Source organism: Argentina silus (genome assembly GCF_951799395.1).
Source record: "Argentina silus genome assembly, chromosome: 12".
Classification (NCBI taxonomy): Eukaryota; Metazoa; Chordata; class Actinopteri; order Argentiniformes; family Argentinidae; genus Argentina; species Argentina silus.
In genome coordinates, this window is record NC_139666.1 from 3961273 (window position 1) to 3985189 (window position 23917).

The window sequence follows — 23917 nt, forward strand, 5'->3', positions numbered from 1 at the left end:
CTCTGACTGTCTTATTTGTACTCTCCCATCAACCACGCTTTCTAGAAGGACCCCTACACACACGAGTGGGATTAGGTCTATATTGCTTTTTTAGGCATGGGTGTGTCTTACAGGTGTAACCTTTTTGCTTATTCAGAGTCCTGGGAAGCCTACTTTTAGTGAAGTTGTTTGAAGCACGTTGGAGCCTGGACGTTGGCAATGTAAAAGCTGGAGGTTTCCACCGAAGTCTGACTAAAAGACCGGAATTTTAAAAGTATATTGCCTGAACTTGGGACTCACTCAGGACCAAAGCACTGGACTGTGTGTTGCAGCTCTGATTGCTCTGTCTCCAAAACGAGATGTCGAACAGGGGATCTGCTTTGATGTCTACGTTCTCGAAAGATTTGCAGAGCTACCGCAAACATCACTGCCGCTTTCCTTTAATTCCAACCTCCATCTGGTTCGGAAGATAATGATTCATATGACTACAAAGTAGACCAGCGGAGCATGTCAGAATCTGGAACGTCACTTTTTCATGTAAAGCTCCTCGATCTTCCCTAGCATGGTTAAACAAAAAAAAAAAAACCTGTCTCTGATCTCTCCGCTACTATTTGCTTTAGCGTTTGCCGGGATTCATGTTAACAAAAGCTCTGCTGCAATTTTTGTGTGCACTGATTAAACGGTGTAATGTTTCAGTTGTGTGTGTGTGTGCGCTCGTGCGTGTGTATCTGTAGGTCCCGTGTGTTTATTGCAAATCACACCAAGAGAGTCACACCATGCCATACACTAGTCTTTACCGGCCTCCTGTGAAGATGGGCTGATCAGGAGGTCAGCTAGCCCAGAGGGGTCACTTCCTGGCCGGGCCAGACTGAGAGGGAGCAGCGCTGGGTGGCACACCCTCACTACTCCAAGGGTATGATCTTTCCCCTCACCGTGAGGCGGGCAGGAGAACTGGGGGGGGGGGTCGGGTCGCTGGATGTCACTTTCTGCTGGCCCTGCTAATCCCCTTAAGACAGGGATCTGAGAGAGGGCACTATACCGGCCCCCCCTCCCAGTTTTCTGTCTGACTGACTGTCGTTCCTCTTTTGATGGCACACAAATGGATGGATAGGCATACTCTCCCTTTCACACATGGACGACACACAAGATGCACTCATCAAACACACACACACACACACACACACACCTTCACACACACACACACACCCACCCTCCTATGCACTCGCTCCTCCCCTCCCCTTCTCTCTGTCAAGCTGTCCAGCAGTAGCAGTAGCAGTCGTCACAGAGAGGAGCAACAGCAGCAGAGGAGGAGGAGGAGGAGGAGGATTATACTGCCACAGTGAGGGCCACGCTAGGCACCCTAATTAAGATGTCTTAATGATTTATTAATCACACTGCTGCCGTCTCGCGTAGCGGGGAACGGAGGCAATAATCCCTTCTCTGCGTTGTGAAATGGCTTCCTGTTCTCCTTGTCTACCACTCTCCACTGCTATCACCTGACAGGGGTGTGGAGAGGAGGACCGTGGTTGGACAGGGGGTTCTGTCGAGAAAGATCAAAGCTGTCCTGCACACTTGACTAGGCCGATATCCAGTGGCTTGGGTAGCAAAGAATGTCCTATCTGTCTAAGCATGATGTTCAAATGGTATGAATACGTTTATTTTAGTTTACCTGAGACCTCCAGTATATGCACCTGTGCTAACTTATACTGGTGAATTGAAGGGACACTTCACAGATTTTTGACCTCAAAAATCGTTGTCCAGATCACCATTGTCCAGTGTGGGCATTAGGGATGGGCATTGGAATTGTTTTGACTGTTTGAGTACTCGCATGATTTCCACTTAAGTACTCGTATATCAAAAGCAACGTCATCCTACCGTCTGTGTTTACCGTCAGCCATTTTGGAGGGGTCAGTCAGAAAGCAACACGTGCTTCCTCCTCCTCCTCCTCCTCCTCCTCCTCCTTTCTTCCATATGGATCTATGCAGTGATCCACACTACCTCCTCTCGTATGGACACTACTGATCCAGCAGAACTCCCGTCACCAACCTAGCTTGGACACACTCAGTGGCGGATGTGCACAAGGACGGGCCTGTATTAACGCAGGCTTAACTGGGAGGTACGTATGTCACATTCTACCGTAGTTGTGGGCTAGAACTGGTGGGCTCCCTTTTCCATTTCAAAGCAGTGTCGGTCCCCGTCAGGATGTTCACATGAGGAAGAATAGTTTTGTTTAATCTGTTGCGTGATAGCAGTCCTGTGTGTCATGTGACTCGGGCGTCTTGTATTGCCTTTGTGGTGGTTTGAGTCGTGGAGGTCTACGCTGCACTCAGATTTAGTCCTGTCTTTCTTTTTCTCTCTCTCTCTCTCTCTCTCTCCCCCTCTCTCTCTCTCTATCTCTCTCTCTCTCTGAGGTATTTTTGCTGTACACGTCCCCCTGGGTAAAGTAAACAGTGCTGAAATGGAAACCACAACAGCGGAGCTCTACTGTAAACAGAGCACTGCCCCACCCGGCTGGAATGGGTGCTGCCAGGGGGACAGGGGAGGGGTGCTGACAGGGGGACAGGGGAGGGGTGTTGCCAGGAGGACAGGGGAGGGGGACAGGGGAGGGGTGCTGCCAGGAGGACAGGGGAGGGGGACAGGGGAGGGGTGCTGCCAGGAGGACAGGGGAGGGGTGCTGCCAGGAGGACAGGGGAGGGGCGCTGCCAGGGGGACAGGGGAGGGGGACAGGGGAGGGGTGCTGCCAGGGGGACAGGGGAGGGGGACAGGGGAGGGGTGCTGACAGGGGAGGGGTGCTGCCAGGGGGACAGGGGAGGGGTGCTGCCAGGGGGACAGGAGAGGGGTGCTGCCTCCTTCTCCTCCTCCTCCTCCTCCTCCTCTCTACCTCAGCCTAGTGGCTGTGGAGTGCCTACCGTCCCTCACTAATGTCTTCCTCAGAGCACCTCATCACACACACACACACACACACACACACACACACACACGTGACAAAGGACACATGTATGGCGCTTAACCACTGACTGTTAGTACTTTGTGTTGAGTTTGAGGTAAACCATGGCCGGTCCTAAAGATTGTTCATGTCATATATCTCCCCTTGCTTTAGGGATGCTATTTAAAAAAAAGAAGTGAAATGCTACTGCCACCCCATCGAAACACCTGCCTTGCACATTTTGCTCCAAGCAGTCCAACTCGTGTCTGAAGCGTGACGTCGTTCCAGACCACATACACGGTTGTTATTGTTGTGACCGCTTTCGGGTGTCACCTCAGCGGTGCAGCCGTCAGTCGACGACGGCCATGTTTGGCAAGGTTTTTTTTTACGACAGTTTGCGTCATGCCATCGGATTTGGTAAACAGCATTCCCTATCACCGCTTCCTGATCCAGCGTTTTAGGATCGGTGCATCTCTACTTTGTTTTCCTCTCCGGACTTTTTCCCCCCTCTTCTGCTGTTTCCTGCCAGATGTAGTAGCCTAGTTAGATGCAAGATTACACGCCTCTATCTTCCATGGTTTTATGGGTTTCCTAGAAGTACTGTAAGGAAGTTATCAGACTACCTTTTTATTATGGGGTTTATGATCCCTGGATGACACCTTTTAGCATGTTTGCACACCGTTAATGATTATAGTTTCTAGTAATTTAGCCAGCTAGCTGTCTAACACGTCCAAGGGTTTAACCTTAGTCTGGGTTCCTGTTGACGCACATCTCTGTGATGTTATTTATGTGCTTTGCTCATGCTAGCTTTTGCCTTCATGCTTAACAAGAGGTCATCCTTTAACATGGGCCAGCATCTTTTCATCTTGTAGATTTATGCGTTCTTGGGTTTTTATGTCGAGGTATTTTTCATGTTTTCTGGTCTCAAATGTAATGTTTTGTCTCTCTCTGTGCAATGGGATGTTCCAGCCCTATTGTCATGTTGAAGCCTGTTTGTTGTGCGAGGTATTTTGCTGCTAGTTACGATTTCCCCATATCCTCTGCCAGAATGCACAATAATCAACATCCATCTTAATGTCCCAGATTTGACCAGACGGCTCATTTTCATTTAAAAAAAAAAACAACCAAAAAAAAAACTAAAGGTATTTGAATTCCAAACATATTAAGGCACGTCGTCAATGCGAAGGGATAAGGAACAAGCTCATTGGAGCAATATGACCATGGGCAGGAGGGGCCACGTGTCATTACCAAATCTGTGCATGGGATACACAACCAAAAGTTTGCTAGCCTCTCCCAGTCGTCATAGAAGAGAGAGGCTTGCCTGCATCACATGGACCGGAGCAGTAGCTGGCGTCACGGGGGGACATTCAGTCCAAGGCCTCTGTGCCCTCAAGTTGAATGTCCTACAGCATCTTTGTTTTCATTTTTGCTTTTGCAAAGCTTCGTTGTGGATTCCATTTGAAGAGGATGTCAATAGAGTGCATGCCATCATCAAAGCAATTTTGGAGGATTCCTTCTTGAGTGCAGCATGTTTTGGATTGCCTTCAAGTTTTGAAACCACATGTTTGTGAAAGAAATTATCCGATGAACACCATTTAACAAGAACAGTATGGGTCTACTTTGCTGGGACAAGCTTAAGGCCGAGGCTAAATCATATTCTCTCACTTGGTCTCATTTCGTGGAATCTTAAAGTCACCATATGTAGGAATTTGCCCTCTTTTGACTGCAAGGGGGAATTGCAATGACAATTCAGGGTGCGTCTCCTTTCTCCATCCCCTCGCTCAATGCAGACTACTTCTAACTAAATCAATGAATCTGTCAATCATTTTCTTGTTTTTATCCAGCAAAGTTCTTACTTGCATGACCTTAAAACTAGCGAAGGGTTTTAGTGATTGAAACAACAGCCGTTAATTATTTTGGAAATGTACAAATAAACATGAACACGATAATGAGTCAGCCAGCGGAGACACTTGAAGAGACACTCTTCACATGGAACAAGTGCTTTTCCAGCAGCTGTACATTCATACTGTGGCTTCATCCACATTCATACTGGCTACACAACCCAAACAAAACTGTAATGTCAAACAGGACGTTTACGAAGACAAATCATCAGAATACATTTTTTTGCACACAAAGGCTGCGGTTGCTTGGTCGCCTTCAACCACTGTCGGCACTCACTGAGAAACCCATGCGAGCTAGCCAACGCAAGCTAGCCAACGCAAGCTAGCCAATGCGCCACACACACGCAAATCGCAGGTTACACGCCCACAGCAAGTGGTAGACGCCCAGAAATGTTGAGAACATTTTGGAAAAGCAAATTGAGACAGAAGGGTGCACGCACTGCACAGACTGCCATTGCATCATAAGTAATGTTTCAGCATGGTTATTTAGTGATATTTTCCAGAGGAAAAAGCTAAATATTGCCCCTTTTCAAGTGGTGTACAGAAGTATTTTATAGCAAATGTCCCCAAAAGCAGCATATTGAACCCATAGCATGTTGAATCCATTATTCAAAAGCATGATCAAGACATCCCACTTTTACAATTCAGCCATTCAAATTGTGTTTTTGTCACAATGACGTCAGGTTTGCTTGGCATAATGAGCGTCAGTAATATTTAGTCGGGGTGTCTTTGCATCACCATGTCAAGCCAACTGCTCTATTTCAATGCAGGAGTAACTGATCATGTAATTAAGTGTGATCAGTAAGCTGATATCCTAGATACAGCACACCCTTGAGTGTGTTATTGGGTTTACACTGACAGCAACAATTCTGACAACAAGCAATGGTGCTAGTATGTTTTTAAAAGTAGCTCATAAAACTATTACCATAGTTAAGGACGCAGGTTTCCTGAATTTCCCCCTGGGATAAATAAAGTTTCTATCTATCTATCTATCTAGGTTGGTTGATAGTTCTGGAACGCATGGTCTAATATGGTTGGCATGGCAACCCAGTAAACAAATATCTACCTGGCTGGTTATAAAAGCTAGCTAGCCAGTTTGTTATTCAGGAGTGTAGCAGCATAAGGATGACAAAAACATGATGATGATGATTCATTATTGTCAGAATCCTTCCATTGGTCTAGCAACGTTTTCGTTATTGAAAAAACATGTTTTAAAAAAAAGCTACAATATCCTGAAGAGTGGCTTTGTATACATTTTGCAAGTGAAAGTGATGAGGTCGTGGACGGCTGGAATGCTCCTCGGCTAATCACAATGCTTGATTTGATCAACCCATTGTCTGACACGTTGATTCCGTCCAGCAAATGCATCATTTTTCCATAAGCAATTGTGAAACAGTCATCATCATTCTTTAGACAATCTACAGTGATCCTAAGGACGTCCTGATTTTTTTTCTGCCCCTCACAAAAGGCCAGTTGTGTCTCTCCCCAAATTTTCTGGCTATCTCGACCGTGTCCAACAGGGTGAGGTCACAGCCATTGATTATTGTCGCACTATTTGGCCCATTGCTTGGCAATCTGGGGAAGGCTGGCGTGAGCTTGCTCTCTCTTTAGTAGTGGAGAACCTCCATCCCTAGCCAAAGGCTTGTGCGTCAGTCTGTGGCAGTCCCATTCAGGTCTTCCATATACTGTATCTATGAACCCTGGCGCAGGCTGAAGCTATCTGTTACATTCTCTCTCCACTTGAGTGGATCTAGTCTCCTTTTTTCCTTCTGTCCTATTGTAAGTTTTGTTTATGTAAATAGAACGTTGATGGAGGCCACATTTACATTTCACTGGAGTTCTGATCATTTCTCTGGTCTGTTTATTATGCTTCGGTGTATCTCATATACTTTGGCTGAAGATCTATTTCTCTTCCCCGAAGATGTTGAATCTCTTCAAAGAATTTGGGAGGCCAGATTAGAATTTCGATGTCGTTGATTTTGTGGCATGCGTGTCATTTTCCACTTATTTCACTGTTACATCACCGCTCTTGACTCACACAAGGCAGGAATGCACTCCCAGGGCAAATGGAACAAAATGAAACTCCAGGAAACGAAAGCTTCTTTCTTATAAACAGTATGTACAATAATTTCACAGAAGTCGTTTTGATTCAATTTATTAAAAGAGACATTTTCTTCACCTTTTGGCAAGAAGGCGAATTGCATTCCTCACAGGCAGGATAAGTAACAATACAAACTTTTTAGACATCTAATATCTTAGAAAATAAGCCATCTAATGTAGTTCAGCAGCCAAAAGCTGTCATCTTGGATGAGAAAGGGCTGTTGGTTTTGATTGGTTAATACAGCCCAGAGTGCCTGGGTGCCTGATGATGTACACATTCTGGCTGATGGCTATTGTGACCATGTGATTTAATGGGTTGAGGACAAGATTTCAGATGATTTGTGTTATAATTGTACCTTAAGTCATTGCAGTTTTAACATTGTGAGACAGAAGTGAAAGAACTCAAATAGATCAGTAGAGGGCTGCTATGGATGTTACTTCTGTGCAAATGATTACTGCTGTCATGAATTGAACTGTTCTGTTCATAGAGAAAGGACTCCAGCCATGATGACGCATGAGAATGTTGACCTTTGCTGAACTTTATAAAACTATCAGATGATGACATCCCCACAAGTTCCACATCACCGGAAAAGTATCCCTGCTGTTTGATTCGAAACAAGCAATGCCTCGGACAACCAATAGCTGCCATGTTATATTACTGACCCATTCAAAGTAGCACCAACCCCTGTCCATATCGGAGAGTTCATCATTTCCCACTCTGAGCACACAGGGAACTACGGGGAGCACTGAGGGGCCTTTGTCTGTGTTATACTTGGGTGGCGATGGCTGGCTGGTTGACATGTTGCTGGGTGTTGTGTAACGGGGTTGCAGCCTTGGCCCAGGCCTAGCTAACTCAAGTGGAGCCAGCGTGCATACAGGCAAACACACAGACACCGGCGTCTGAGCCAGGCCCCCTCTCCTCTCTCCCGCCGCGAGTAATTGCTGGCAGGCCGAGCCGCGGGGATCTTGCGTCAATAAATCGTCATGAAGGGCAACTCCCCTGCCTGGAACACAAACACAGAGAGCGGGCCGTGCTGCCAGAGACCCCAGCCAGCCCTGGTTAAGGCCCTCACAGGCCCACACACCCCTAGAGGAGCAGAGAGGAGTCGAGTATGAGCATGCTGGTTTTATTTGGTGTAGGTACATTGTGTTGGAGTTTGTCCAGGGGGGGATTTGATGTGCAGCCCAATGTGAGGATAAGAATGAGGTAGAGCGCTGATCCTGTAACCAAAGCTTTTTATTAGGTGAGGTCACCATAAATGACACTCTGAGGGCTCCTAAGTCATCCAAACAAGGTTTATCCACCATGTTTAAAGCTGTTTCCCTGATAATGTTGCCAGATGGGTTGAAGCTAGAAATTACCCATGACTTACTGAGGATTGTATGTGTTTTCCGTGCAGTTTTTGTCAGTCAGTTTTTCATAACAAAAATTCTTTACGTTCCCTTAAAGTAGTGTTTTCCCAGGATCCCACGGCTACCACCAGTGTTACACCTGTACCCCATCAGCAAAGGTTTGCCTAGTCTGTAGGAAAGAGTGCACTGACAGCAGTCAGCTTCGGGGATAAGCAGGAGAATGGCGGCTCTTAAGCCCCTTGAGTCCTGTTCTAACTCTAGGTCTGTGGCAGATGGTTGTGAATTATTCATGTCAAGTTTGTGGGAAGTGCATGGCGAAGTGCAGATTTATCCTAGAGATTATTCCATATCAGAGAGAGAAAATGATTTGGAGACTTGAAGGAGGACTAATCTTCTTACAGGAAACTGTACAATATAAACAACAGATAGCCCTTCTGTAATTCCACTCCAATATAAAGCATTGGGGAATGTGGATACTTGATTACCCGAAGTTGTGTTCTCCTCCCTTTATTTACTATCACCTTATATTACATCTGCGCAAATGCTGTTAAGAAAATTATATTTCAAAGCATTTCTTCTTCTACATAAGATGCCTGGGGTCGCGCAGGTTGAATTTTGTTATCTCTTTCTAGCACTTGCAAGTATACGACTCAAGGGACCTGAGTTGACTCCAAGTCTACCAACTGACTGTTAATGTAGTTCCATGGCGACAGCCTGAATTACCTGTTTGTTGTAGTCTTTGTTTCAGGGCTTTGATACTTCCTGTTCAGTGTTTCAAAAGCTTTTGAGAGACAGAGATTTGCAGAGGCTGTTTTAGTCTAGAGGGGGGGGTGAAAGGTGGCAGAGGTAGTGAGGGTAGTGTGATGAGGGCTTCATGAAGAGAGAGCTGACACATGAAGACCGAACCGTTTACGATTTGATGCTTTGGCCGGGTGCACAAGAAGGTATAGGAATCGTTTGTTTCCAGTGACATTTCAAGCCCCATTTACCTAACACTGCCACGTGACACAACTGCTCTGTTATTCATTTCTGGACAGTAGTTTAATACAGGCTACGAGTATGGTGTAGATGTAGTTACCCCATAGCCTCCATAGAGAGGGAATGACCAGGTTACTTCCTTCTCAAAGACATCATATGTGTCCTCAGCATAATGTTGTTTGACAGTTATTGGCAGTTATGCCTTCTGCATTTGGCTGTGAAATGTCAACAAAATTGAAACAAATTGCACTTCTTAAACTGCTTGTTAATTGACGGTCCGATAGGGACAATCTCTTTGTAGGTCACGCTAATTGAGTTTGATCTTCTTTGCCCAAAAACTCAAACTTGCCAAGAGCTGGGATTTCAGTGAACAGCATGTTGCCTCTTTCTGTGTCTAGTGTGAGTGTACAGCCAGTAGAAGTAAGTGGAGCCTCCTTCTCTTAAAGTCTCTCTTGTCCTTCTCCCTCGCCGTTTCTTTAAATTTCTCTCTCGCTCTCTCACTTCCTTTCTTTCTCTCTCCCTTTCTTTTTAGTGTCTGCAATAATGACTCTCTCTTGGAGCTATCAAAAGCCTGCAGCCCTGGATTATTGGGGTTGGTTAGTCTCTGGGCCAGGCAACTGGAAAGTGAAGCGTAATCTTCAAAAGATGGGCTTAACCTCCGCTGCCCCTCCCAGATGATTCCTCATTTACAGGGGCATAGTCTCAAGAAAAGGGTCCCAGATGTTAATTGATATGTTTCAATCTGGAGGTTTAAAAAGCCAAGATGATTGAAGTCAAGCAAGGAGGCTTCTGGTATTTAAAGTTTAGTCTTTTTAGCATATAACTCAACATTGCAGGTGAAATACCTTCAAGCTGATGCCTCTCATTTCTTCACAACTGAGAAAAACAGCCTTTAAATGCCATTCATTTACTGGTACTCAGGTTTACTATCGAACGGTTCTCCAAAACAGCTTGAGGGATACAATAGTGCTCCTTCATATCTTGAGTCGATGCAGTTGAGCGTCACAGAAATGTTATTGTTCTCATTCATCCTCTGCTCCGCAAAAAATGTCCTCAATGGAAAGATGGATACGAGGGCGGAATATGAGTGGGAACAGACTAAACAGAACCTCTGGAGAACAATGGAGCTGACTGTGGAGTAATGAGATTACCGCCTCAACATTGTCTTTTTCCTACAGTTCCCATAATATTCCATTCAACTAATCTCATTGGAGGATGAAACAAGCGTTCGTTTTGTCTTTTGTAATGAATTTATTGAACGCTCAAGTCTCTGCCTTACCAGAGGGGAAGTTTTCTATTAAATTATAAGTATGCCCAAGATTCAATGTGCTATTGTTACAAATAGGCATTAGGATCATGTTAATCTCCCTCTGTGTGGTTGTATTGGAGACGAGTGCATTTCTGTGAGTTTTATTGTGTGAATATTACAGCGGTTTCCCCATAGAGCAAGGTTGGTCGTTTTTTGATAGTTGTATTGCAGTTGAAGCTAAATCGGCTGTTTGTAGGCCTGGCTTTTTGTTTGTTTATTATTTTGTTGTCTGGCTGTTTGTCTGGTTGTCTGTGGGGTTGGTTGTCTGGTATGTCAGGTTTAACACGCCACATGTGCTTTAGCGTGGTGGAAAGACCTTCTAATTACAGAATGATGTTTAAGAGGGAGGTTGTGGCACATCTCACTTGCTGTGCACACTCCCATAAAAAGAGAAATGTGTTTTACAGCAGTGGCTGGCACTAGGCGTGAGGCTGGAGAGTACCAGGCCAGCCACAGCATGCAGCGGAGTCGGCATCAGGCATAGGATGTAGGCCTGGATAGACCCGAAAACTAACCAGAACTAAATGTATGTTAGGATCAGGCAGCACGGGAATTTATTAAGAACACAGGAACAGAGTGACCCTTAACAATACCAGCTGTATACGATAAGGTGTTTTCTGTTTAAAGGATATGTTTGGATTTGAACCAAATCTAATTTTTTTTTATGTAAATGGTATGTTGCAGAAAGGTACAGACACTTTTTTTTTGTGGTTTTGCTTGCTTACTGGGCACCAGCAATACCCTCATCAGTCTACGATGCAACATTGCTACAGTCTACAATGCATATTCAAAGATCCTATTATAGTGATGCAGGGCTTTAGATATTGTACCTAAAAAATGGTCGCGATTTGTGCAATTTTGGGGCCTTTGTTTGCGGTTTCGCGTTTGCCCCTATTTATTCCATTGTAGATCGATGGGAGCATCGCTGGTGTTTGTAAGTTTCTCAAAAGCAAACCAAATCACCAAATAAGTGTCTGTACCCTTCTACAACATGCTATTTCCATATTAAATGTAGAACTTAGCCTTTCATCTTAATAGAATTTGTAGTAAGGAGGGCTCCAGGGCACGGTTCGGAAGAGGACGGGGAGCTGGAGCTGTAGGAGTCAGGTGGGTTTCAAAGGACACTTTAATCCTCCCTCATGCACAAAACAAAATAAAAAGCCCCAGTTACACAATCCCAATAGGAAGAGCGCAGGGCACCCTGGGTCTCCAGGGGCCGAATTAAGTTTTCCAGGCACTAATCCCACGGATAAGCCCCGAAACGGAGACCTTCAAACTCCTGAAGGCTCTGTGTAGCATACGCACTGAAAAGCCTGACCTTTTGTTTTGCAGTTGGGAGACTTGACAATCCTCACTCCGACATACTGACTGTTCTTTAGGTGTCTCTGTGGAAATACTCGCCTGGGAGGCCATTGTGGGAACACTTGGGGGGGAGGGGCCAGGGGGGAGGGGGGGGGGCATCAAAGCTCCTCATTGAGGAATATGGTCTGATGGGGAGATCTCCACCCCATTTGGCTTCCTGACTAGTTAAGGAACTCTACAGTGATTGGCTAATGAAAAAGCATCTTCAGGCACTTCAGGCGCTTTCTGTTTCTGGTATGTTGAGGTTTTTCTGGTTTCTTAAAGTTCAAGTGAACAATTTGAGAATCAGTCCTCTCAACTAGTAAAAAAACTAAAAACTAAAAAATTAGCATTGAAAGCTCTACTTCTGTCTCTCCCTACTACCAGTTTCAGTTCTATGAAGAGCCATGATATCAGGCCACTTATCAAACTTGATAACACCGTGAAGCCTGACTGCACATACCGGGTACCTTGAGTAACCCCAGATAAGACCTCAGGGCTGCAAAATCACAACCTTTATCTCTGTGAAACCACCCTCCCTGCTGGCCTGCGGTCTTGTATGTCCCCCACACCCTCCTCCCAAACCCTCTGTCTGATAAACATTCGGTGTGTGTGCTGAGAAATGCTCTCTTTCAGATGTTTTTTCTCAGCAGTGCCCATTGACTCAGTGGAGGTGTTTGCATACTTTGTTTTTGGTAGAATTCATTTTCAGAACACGGCATCCTCCATATGTGCAAACTGAGTCACTAACAGCATATGTTTTTAACTTGCAAAACATGCATCCAGTTGGATTGATCATGTTAATCATCACTTAAAAGAAACCACCCATTGTCCAAAGGTACATTGTTGCAGTACACAAAAAAGGTCAGTTTGAGAATGCATAATTTGGGCAACCGTGAACTCAAGAGTCTTTCAGAAATACTTTGAACAGTTATGACTATGATGTAGCGTCTGCATTACTAGTTTATGACTGCCTGGAAAAGCCAATTGTTTGCATATGCTATGAAGAGTCCTCCATAGCATAATGCAATACAAAATGTACATCCCCTCAGTTTCTCCTCAGTTTTATAATGTAAGTGAACATCATTCATAATTGGAGGAAGAAACTGCTAAAATCTGGTTAAGATTACATAAACAAGCGGAGGGGAAATGGTGACAGCTGGTAGAGTTCGCCATTGTCTCAGTGATGGAGCCGTTTCCTGCTGAGGCATGACAACAATACGACTGGCAGCAGAGCAACCAGAGACAGGAGCTTCACCACACACACACACACACACACACACGACACTCACATTCAAACATGCACTGGCAGGCACACACTGTTTGATTCAACAAGTACTAACAGTGAGTCTGTCAATCTAATAAAAGAGTGATTCGTTACGGTTGATAAATTGGCTGATACGAGGTGAGTATTACACTGTGTGTGTGTGTGCTTGTGTGTGTGTGTGTGTGTATGTGCTGGTGTGTGTTATGTGTATTATGTTTTACAAGAGCATCAGCACGTGTGTAGGGTGTGGCAGACGTCTGCTCTCTGCCTCCTCTCTTGCTGTGTGTGTGTGTGCGTGTGTGTGTGTCTGTCTGTGTGTGTGTGTGTATATGCCTTTGCGCGCACTCTTCTGTGTGTGTATGCGCACTTTTGTATGTGCGCTTGTGTGTGTGTGTGCGCTTGTGTGTGTGTGTAATATGTCCCAGTGTTTTGGGGAGAACAGCTGTTGGCCGTATGGCTGCTGTGACGCCCTCACATTCCTCTGCTCTCCCCAGTCCCGACGTGTTTTCATTGGGCATCGCCGTCGACAGAACACCCCTCCTGTCACTGGGGGCCCAAAGGGTGGGGAGACACTGGCTTTAACCAGGGAGGAGCACTCTCTCTCTCATTTTCTTTCTCTATCTCTCTATCTCCCCCCCACCACACACACACACATACACACACACACACACACACACACAAGTTCAAAGAATAGATGAGAATTACACTTTGGTGTGAAGAAAAGGTATATCCATGACTAAGAGAATATGTGGTGCTGTTTTTTTGCCCCATTAGGCAGTGTGTTAATACCTGGTGGGCCAGCTGCCACAGAGCGGACAGTGTTAATGAGAGCCGTGTCACTAAGCCACTGATCCGGCCCTAAGCGACCCTGGCATTAAGACTGCCCCTAGGCTGCTATCATACTCCCTGCACCAAGACGTGAAAGGCTTGGTTTCATTTGTGACGTTTTTCAATTTACAGTGCCCTGCGTTAAAGTATTTGGACATTGAAACATTTTTGTCTTCTATTGACTCTACACTCCGAAAGTTTCGATCAAATAAATTAATATGTATTGGACGGAAGTACAGATTGTTAGCTTTTATTTGAGGGTATTTGTATACATATTTATTAAGTCCAAATTAAGCACTTATGTTTAGTATTTGGCCGCTTATCCTTTACAGGCGATAACGGCGTGTGAAGGATCTGCAATCTGTCCACAATGTCTTCCTATCGACTGACTGATGCACAGCTGAGATGACGTGAGAGGGGTGACAATAATAATGTGGTCTGGAATTACTTTCCACTTGAGACAGACACCAGTAAAACTGCTTGTTGCATCATTTGAAAGACGAGTGGCGAGGGGTGGCAGTTGCATTTAAATTATTATTATTATTTTTTTAAAAGAGCCTTTTATCGGATAAGTACTCTGTATCAGCCAATACTCAAAGTTCAGGCCTCGGAATCGGTATCGCAATGAGAAAGTGATCTGGGTGCATTCCTGATGCTATTATTCAGTCATCCACTGCAGAGGTCGTCTTCCTTGGCCTACCAGGTATTTTGCGATAGCTAAGCTCACCACTGCTTTCTCTCTTTTTAATGATGTACCAAACTTGATTTTGGTAAGCCTAAGGTTTGGGCTATGTATGTCTCTAACGGATTTCTTTCTGATGGTTCAGCCTCAATGGCTTCCCTGATGATCATTGAAACCTCTTTGGTGTCAATGAAAATATTGAGAGAAAACCAAACACCATTTCAGCCTGGATCTGGTTCTTTGTAAAGAGGTATGCAGAGAAAGCACAGGTATGTACTAGTCCTATACTTTTAGTGGGTGCAGTACTGTTAAATGGATGCCTGTTGCAGATAGAAAAGCAATGTACTATACAGAATAGACATCTTAGACTATAGGTGTCGCTCCTTTGACGGAACCTACCTGGTGCCTTTACAGTACACAGCCGTTCTGTCGTTTTATTTGACCACATGAAAACGGTGTGTTTATGACGCTGCTGTAGGTTTGATCATTATTTCAGCCTCCATTGTTTATGCACTGTGCTGTATAGGTGCGGACTGTCCATTCTTCCATCTCTGCCTGCAATCCTATGCACTTCTAACCCTGATACCACAAATATATCACTCCCATTTCCCTCCAACCCATTCCCAGTGACTACATGCAGATAAGTATATAGTCCCCAGCATCACTCTTTTACTCCAGGAGAATGAAGCCAAAGCGAGGTCCTGTCTCCTGACCGATTCAAGGGTCACTGATACGACCTGATTTTGGACATGTTTCAGGATCAGAGCCCATATGAGTCACTGATGTACGTTTAGCTGTCTTAAGCCTTGCCTGTATGTAATACACTGCACTGAATTCGGCACTCAGGCCAGCATTGTCCATTTCGGCTCAAGCCCGCTGCGTTAGATCAAGCTTGACTCGACAGTCATTGTTATTCTTTATCAGATTATCCCCCCGTGGATTGCGATAAATATTAATCCGGGATGCACATGGTGAAGCTTTTTTTACTACCCCCTCCACTTAATATACGCCATTTAGCTGACGCTTTTATCCAAAGCGACTTACATTGCAGTGAGTGCATACATTTTTTCAGTAGATATGGTCCCAACGGGAATCAAACCCCGAACCTAAGCGTTGTTAGCGCCATGCTCTACCAACTGAGCCACAGAGGACCACACATATATATGATACATGAATCCATCTCTTCGACCCCAATAAACCATCGAACCCTCAATTTTACGCTTCCAAAAACTCAAAGTGATGTTAATGTTTGTTCTGCTCCTGTAGGAGAGCAGTGGTTTCCTCTGCGGGGACCTGCTTTTGAGTGCTAGTAGCCAATTGGGGTTGACATGACCTTTTTTTAACTCCTTTATCTGGAGGGACATGGTGCCATGCAAAAGGCTTGGGTAACAGGTTGTGTGAGGGGCTACGGAGTACAGTGAAACAACCTGTCGGAGCCGACGCTGGTGCGCGAGCGGAGGAGAAGTTTGTCATCCTCCCACGCTCTAATTTGGCCTTAGATGGCGCACCAGCCCGTTAGCCGTTAGCGAGATGAATGAGCTTGCAGGAGGAAGCGCTAGCAGAGGCTAATGAGAAATGTGGCTTTCTCGGGCGGGGGCCCGTTAGCACAGAGGCAATGTTCTGGTGTCGAGGGTTATCAAACGTACGGTTGATGAATGAACGGAGGCGAAATTGAGTGGATGAGAGAGAGCAAGTTAATGGTACTTCTTTATGCATCTCGCTTGCTCTTTTTTCCCCCTCTCTCTCTCTCTCTCTCTCTCTCTCTCCTTCCCTGTTTTACTTTCCCACTGTGTATTTCCCTTCCTGCTTCTCTCTTGTTTTCTCTCTCGCCTTTCACCCGTCACCCTCTCCTTCTGTCTCCTTTGTTGCTTTCTCACACGCCGCCTGACACTCGTGAGCACGCACACAATGACAAGCCAGTCTCTCTCACACTCGGTCACACGGACGGTAGAGTACAATTCCATCACGTTACTTGAACACACACACACACACACACACACACACACTCCGACACGACACAACACAGCATCGGTGAACCCCTTAGCCATGCCTACCCTCCCCTCACACGAACCTAACCCCCCCCTCACTTCCCATTAAACCACCTGACCCCCAGGGCCATCGGGGCTAGTGAAATGAGAGCGCTAACTACCGTAGCCGCTCCCATTCACCGCCAGCCATTAGAGCTGAAGCGTCCCTGTTGCTATCCCTTCTGCTTCCCAGAGACTGCTCCCCGAGGACCATATGACCGCTCTGCTGTTGTGGGATCTCCTATCGCGCTGCCAGTAGGCCAGGCCTGAAACGGTGGAGGGGGTGGAGGGGGTGGAGGGGGGGGAGCGAGAGCGAGACTGAGTGCAGAGTTGCCCCAGTCACCTGAACAGTGGTAGGGGGGTGAAACGTTGAGCGACTATTTATAGACACACAAGAAGTCGTCGTCATGCCCCCCCCCCCCCCCCCCCCCCCCCTCGCTCTCTCTCATACACACACACATACAAACACACACACACGCTCAGAGCATAAAGGGCCTGATTGTTGTCCCTCCTCTTCATTGATCTGACCGTTACACGGATTTGAAAGGGTTCCCCTCTTTTCCATGTGTCTCGCCAGCCAAGTATTTTTTTTTTTTTTTTTAACCTTTATTTTTACAGGGGAAAACCCACTGAGACCACCACCCTGTACACAATATCTATACAATTAGAAAATAGCACATACAAAATACAACACAGTTAAATACAGAAATCAGTACGTCGTATGAAACCACGTCACATCCTTCACCAAAGAGGTCCTCAATCAACACCCTAAATTGCCCGAGCGTCACCAGAACAACCAACTGACATATTTTTTGAACATGCCAGCAGTGAGGTGCACTGTAACTAAGAGCACAGTTAGACAATTCAGTGAGACCCGAGGAACTTCAAGAGTTAACCAACTCTGAGAACGAGTTTGGTGATTTATGTTCTTGAATTTCAATAATAAGGTGAGGTAAACCCGGGACTTTATGCAGTCGGGCTTTATACTGTATATAAAAATGGAGTAATGAGGAGATCGACAGGACTTGAACGAGGTCCAGCCAACCTTTTGAGGTTCAGGTACCCAGGACGCGAACCTTGCAGTTCCCCTCCTCAGGCAGCAGCTGTCTAGTGAACACGGTAGACCCCCTCTGGGAGCCAACACAACTGAGAAGCAGAGAAGAAAGCAGCCTCGTGCCTGACCCCAACGCTCAGCATAGATGAGAACCGCCATTGTGGTTCTTTTCACTTTGTTTCTGCCTTTTGATTTGACGTGAAAATAAATAAATAAATACAACGCAGAGACCTGTTGCAACTGAGATGTGCATTTTGATATCTGAGCCGCTAGATCATTCCACCGCCATGGGGCTTCCTGGTAGAATAAAGATTAGAAGACAATTGCAAATTTAAAAAAAACCGAATGACAACAATGGGAATGAGATGATGATCTCCTCTGTCGTTCGGTGTCGTCCAGTTTCTGCCCTGGCAGGGCTGTGACTGTCATATCACATCCATGGGGATCAGGACCCATGTTGCATTATCTAATGAAGTAATGTCTCGGTAATAAGAACAGCGATGACCCACCTAAACCATCATCCCCAGATTACGCCGCTTACACCGAGTAATCACCGGGGCCTTTCCGCCCGCTTTAGACGTCACCAATGCGAGCGGGGGAGGGGTGTGTGTGTGTGTGTGGGGGGAGGGGTGTGTGTGTGTGTGTGGGGGAGGGGGTGGAGTGGATGTGTGCATAAACTCCCTGCTCCCACCACTCATGACATACCCCAGCCACTGAACCCTCTACCACTGAACCCTCAACCACTGAACCCTCTACCACTGAACCCCTGAATCCTCTACCACTGAACCCACTACCACTAAACCCTCAACCACTGAACCTTCTACCACTGAACCCTCTACCACTGAACCCTCTACCGCTGAACCCCTGAATCCTCTACCACTGAACCCACTACCACTGAACTTTCTACCACTGAACCTTCCACATCCCGCCTGTCACTGATGAAGTTTTGTAAACAAGGTTGCGGTAAACAAACAAGCCATTCTGGGCCCATAGGAGCACGGCACCGCGGCACGCAAGCAAGCGTGCTGATTTTAATTGTAATTAGAGTGAGGAAATTGGTATAGGAAGCGAGCCAATGACAAGGCAATGCTCTCTGACTCCTTGTGGTTGCTTTTGTTAGGGTGTATAGGCTGTGAAGCTCTGAAGGGGAGGATGGGATTGTGGTTGGCTGGTGTGTGTGTGTGTGTGCGTGTGTGTGTGCGCGCGCGCCCCCGGGGGCCTCTGGGTGCAGAGCTTTTGACGGCTCTTTTGACGAGACAAAATAGCGTAGTTGTCATGATCCGACAGCTCTCAGATGCTGTGTTGCCTAAGCGACCTCGTTAATGGCTCTTTGAACTGTGGTAGATGTGCGACTCTGCGTGGAAAGAGAAACTTTGGCATCGAGGGGTGAGCATATCCCATTCAGTGACCCTGCAGCAAGCACGTAGTCAACATTGTCCATTAGCGTGGGAGCACTGCACACTGGTTACTAATGATCATAGTCAGTGTGGACTGCAACTCCTTTGTCTTTTTATTTAGTAGATGAACCGTGATCTTGGCCATTTTAGAAACTGTTTTAGAATCAAGTTCAAGTGTAACTTATAAAGGCTTCACAAACCCTTTACAAAGCTTACATAGAAGTTCACAATAATTTGTGATACAATATGAAGGATTTTGCAGATTATTTAACTGAATGAAGATGGTTGGGTGCACACACAAGAAGCAGGACTTTTCTTTGCTTTTAAGTAGTCATTTATTGATATCAACATTTAAGACCATCCTCTACAGATGGTTCAGCTGGGCCTTTTTCAAGGACAGCTGGTCGGCTTCTTCACGTGCTCCAACTTCCTTTATTTAGTTAAAGAGTCTCTCTGCAGAGAGAGCACTGCAGCGGAAGTCTAATGTAATTTTTGCTTGGAGCGGGAACTTTGACTATATAACAGGTTCTTTAATCAATTTCAGGTACTTTGCCAAATGTGGCATAACCCTGTTGAAACCCTTTTTATGGCATGACATTTACTCAGAAATGATTAGTGAAGTATCCCTAATGGCCTTATGAAGGGTTTAGGAATGCATCATTAAGCCTTCAAAATTCAAATTTGTTCTAAGTGGCACAAAGTATTTTTTGTAGATTTGCCATAGAAATGATGACTTCCAATACATCAGATATCTTTGCTCCTAAATCCTGTGAAAGTAATGGCCATGAACGATGTTGCAGTAGAGGCAAAACAAAACAGAAAGCAAACCTCGTTTCAGGTAACTGCATTGTTAACTCCCAGTCTGTCTGAAAAAAAGAAACCTTTAAAAATGACAGCGTATTCCGTACCATTTACACCAGAGAGGTCCTTCCCCTACCAGTCACCCCCTGCATTGGAACACCACTCGTCAAACGATATCTGCCTAATTGCCGGGTTGAGCTCTCGTTTAGCTCCGAGAGGCTCCACTTTAGTAACCAAGTCTTATCATTAAAACATCTCCCCCATGAAAGTAATGGCTATGGCCTGCTTGTCAAAGACCCCATTGTGACAGCTCTATCATTTCCACATTCCCCTTCTTCTCTCTGGATGTAGGAGGATGAGGGGGCTCTAGGAACGAGGAGCGGATGCTTCATTGAGCTGGGTTGGTTAACTCTTCCCCTACCAATGGAGAACAAGTGGTGGTCTTTCCATGCTTTAAAACGTAATGCCCGAGGCGCGCTTGGTGTTGGCTTGATCGGTGCTTAAACGTTGTACCGAGGCAATTTCAATTCTGATCTTATCGGGTGCCAAGCGGAGAAGGGGCACGGCAAAGGTCTGGTGTGGGAGATTCACACATGGAATCAATGATGAAATACTGACAGTTACCAAATACAATACAACATCAGTGAGTGTGGGCAGACAGGGTAACAGAACCTGTTGGAGTGTACAAGCCCTGGCAAGTTGAAAACATTTGGCCAAATTAAAAGTAGGGCAGCTGCTAAAAGTAACCAGGCTATTCTTGATCTTGTCCTTTACTGACAACTAACTGTTTTGCGGGTTTGGGTGGTTTGCCTGTCGTAGCAGAACTGATCTGGAGATCTTAACTGATCTGACATCAGATTGCATGGGACCCCTGGATGAACACACAAGGCTCAACCTAAAACCCAGCCAACCCTGCTTTGGGCACATCGAGAGGGGAAAGCAAACACTCAAGCCTAAACCAGGCATTCCCACGCTGCCAATCATATTTCCACAGTCCACAGAGGGAAAACAAACGCATAGATAGAACAAGGAACAATGAATCAACAGAGGATAATGACTTATTACCAAGTGCAACTATTCATACAGTATGTGTTCGGCATCCATTCGTTCTGCACCAGAGGGGATGGTTTTATCTTGCAGATGAAACAAAAGCCAAAGACACAGTTCATTATGATGTCATTATTATTATCATTATGTAAACAATCTCTCTGCCTCCTCGTCCCCCTTTGGACCCGCCAAGTCAATAGCGGCATGCGGTGAAAAAACACACACACACACACACACACACACACACACACACAACGGAAGATAATCATAATCATAATGATAACGCAATCCACTCTGCATCAGATGGAAGATAATCCTCTGCAAACTCCCCCTTAAACCTGAGTGAGTGAGTATGATTACAGATAATCCCCCCCTCCCTGGTTTACATGACATCAGCGGCAGAGCCAGCGAGAAAAAGCCTCCCACTCACGGCTGTAGGACCCACGGATCATTCATTGATCTCATTTCTGTTATTGTATCCATTTCACTGGCTACCGGGGGCGTAGTTGAAGGAGGGCAAATATCCACCGCAGATCTACACTGTGTGACCGGGAACAGTTTATTTGACTGTAACTGTATTTGCGTGATGATTTGTTTTGTGTAGCCTAGCCAGACCTGTGGGAAGAATTCTCTCCTTGAGGGAAATGAAGCATTTGACTCGGTGGGTGCAGAGATTGATAAGGGAAGAGGTTGTTGTCTTTTTTGGACTTCACAGACTTATTTGCTCAGGAAAGTTTTTGAGAGAGGGTCTTTGTACTCTGTGCTTTTGAGGTTCAAGTTCGCTGACTAAGAGGGTGCCCAAAGCATAGGAGTCATGGATATCACAGAGATGATGTGTGTGTGCATGTCATATAGATATTAAGAAACCATAAACCATAGGAGTCATGGATGTCACAGAGACGATGTGTGTGTGTGTGTGTGTGTGTGTGTGTGTGTGTGTGTGTGTGTGTGTGTGTGTGCGCGCGCGCGCATGTCATATAGACATTCAGAAACCATGAAGCCGTATTGCACATGCAATACTGGCCCATCAAGAGTTTTGAGTCTACACACACGCACCCCAGCCTTCCAAGAGGTCATTCAGATTGAGGTCAGTGTGGTGTTCTCCCCCCGATTAGCCTCTTCCAGCCCCTAAAGAGAGGCCCCACCCCACTCCCTCCCACCCCCTTTAACACTACATGCGCTAATGCGTGTTGTCATGTGGTGAGACTTTCAGAATTGAAATAACTTTGCCGCTGTGAAAGCCACTTCCCCAACTCAATGTTTGTTAGAATTTCGAAATCTTTTTTTTTTGTACAATATATTTTATGACCATTGCCACCGCCAAAACATGTGATATAGTCCGTGTGCTCCCATGTGTGTGCTAAAGGTGCATAGCCCTTTAAAAGGTGGAGGGCACAATATTGTGTGCAATAAAATCAACAGATGACGTGTGTGTGTGTATAGACTTCATTGTATATGGTTTATTGACTATTCCATTCCACCTATTTCATTCCAATGTATAATAATAATAATAATACATTGCATTTGTATAGCACTTTCTTATGGACTCAAAGCACTAAAAAATACTGTCAGCAGCTCTGACATTGTGGGGGAGAGCATTCAACAAGTAAGGAGCAGCAGATGAGAAAGCTTTGTCATCTGTAGTGCGGAGTCTGATTCTGGGTACAATGAAGAGGCCAGAGGACACCTTACTCTACAAAATCAGTCTGTAATCTTTCTATAGACCCATTTTGTGACTGGAATGATGTTGACGCATCCACTGTGCTTTTCCCTCTCAGCCATTCAACTTTGTATATTTTTTTAAGGTGGCCTCAGGCCTCAGGGTAGCATTCCTGACCAGTTTTGTTCCTCTCCATTTGCTCAGTTTGTAGTGACAACCTGGTCAACAGAGTTTGTAATTGATTCATATTCAAATGAAGACCCTGCAAAGACAAGGTTACATATTGAGTAACTTGTTGAAGACATTTCAGATTTGTTTTGATTTTAGATTTTTTTGATTAGTGGAAAAAATCCTAATTGAATGTGTTTTGATTCCAGGCTCTGGGACAACAGAAGGTGAACACTTTCAAAGGGTCTGAATACTTATCAGTCTCCTCTTGATCAAATGAAATGCATGTTCAATAGGATTTACATCTGGAGATTGACTTGGCCAGTCAACAACGTTCCACTTATTGGCCTTCAGAAAGTCCCTAGTTGCTATGGCAGTATGTTTTCCGATGAGTATGTTTTACAGTCCAATGAGTTTGGAGGCCTTTGCTTGTACTTAGGCTGACCAGATGTCTCTGTACACTGCAGAATTCATCCTGCTGCTGCCATCAGCAGTTGCAGTACATCATAAATGAACACAAGTGAGCCAGTTCCAGTGGAATCCCCATACATGCCCAAGCCATAACACCCCCTCCGCTATATTTCACAGATGAGGTGGTATGCTGTGGATAGTGGGCTTAACTCTTGCCATCACTCTGGTACATCTTTGTCTCATGTCTCCACAATTCCTTTTTCCAGAACTCTACAGGCTCCTTTAGGTACTTTTTAGCAAAGAGTAACCTGTCCATTCTGTTTTTCTGGCTAACTAGTTTGTTTGCACCTTGCAGTGTAGCCTCTGTAGTTCTGCTGGTGAAGTCGTATGCAGATAGTAGTCTCTGACACATTCACAGCTACCTCCTGGAGAGTGTTCCTGATCTGTATGGATAGTTGTTTTGGGGGTTTTCTTAATCATGGTGAACATTCTTCGGTCATCCACTGTAGAAGTCTTTAAAACTTGGACTAGTTGGTCTAACTGTAGGATAAAAGGATGTGAATATACTAGTGACTGCCTCCCTAGCCGGGCGTGAGCTCAGCCTTGCAGCAATTGCGTAAAGGCGCATATTTGACTGCATGTCTTGCTGTTTGAAGTGTACTGTTTACAAAATACATACGCTTTCAGC

General features: G+C 45.4%; 1 protein-coding gene across 1 annotated transcript in view; it reads left to right on the forward strand.

The window, feature by feature from the left end:
* hdac4 (histone deacetylase 4) overlaps positions 1-23917 on the forward strand; it is a 112490-nt gene that overhangs the window by 110 nt on the left and 88463 nt on the right.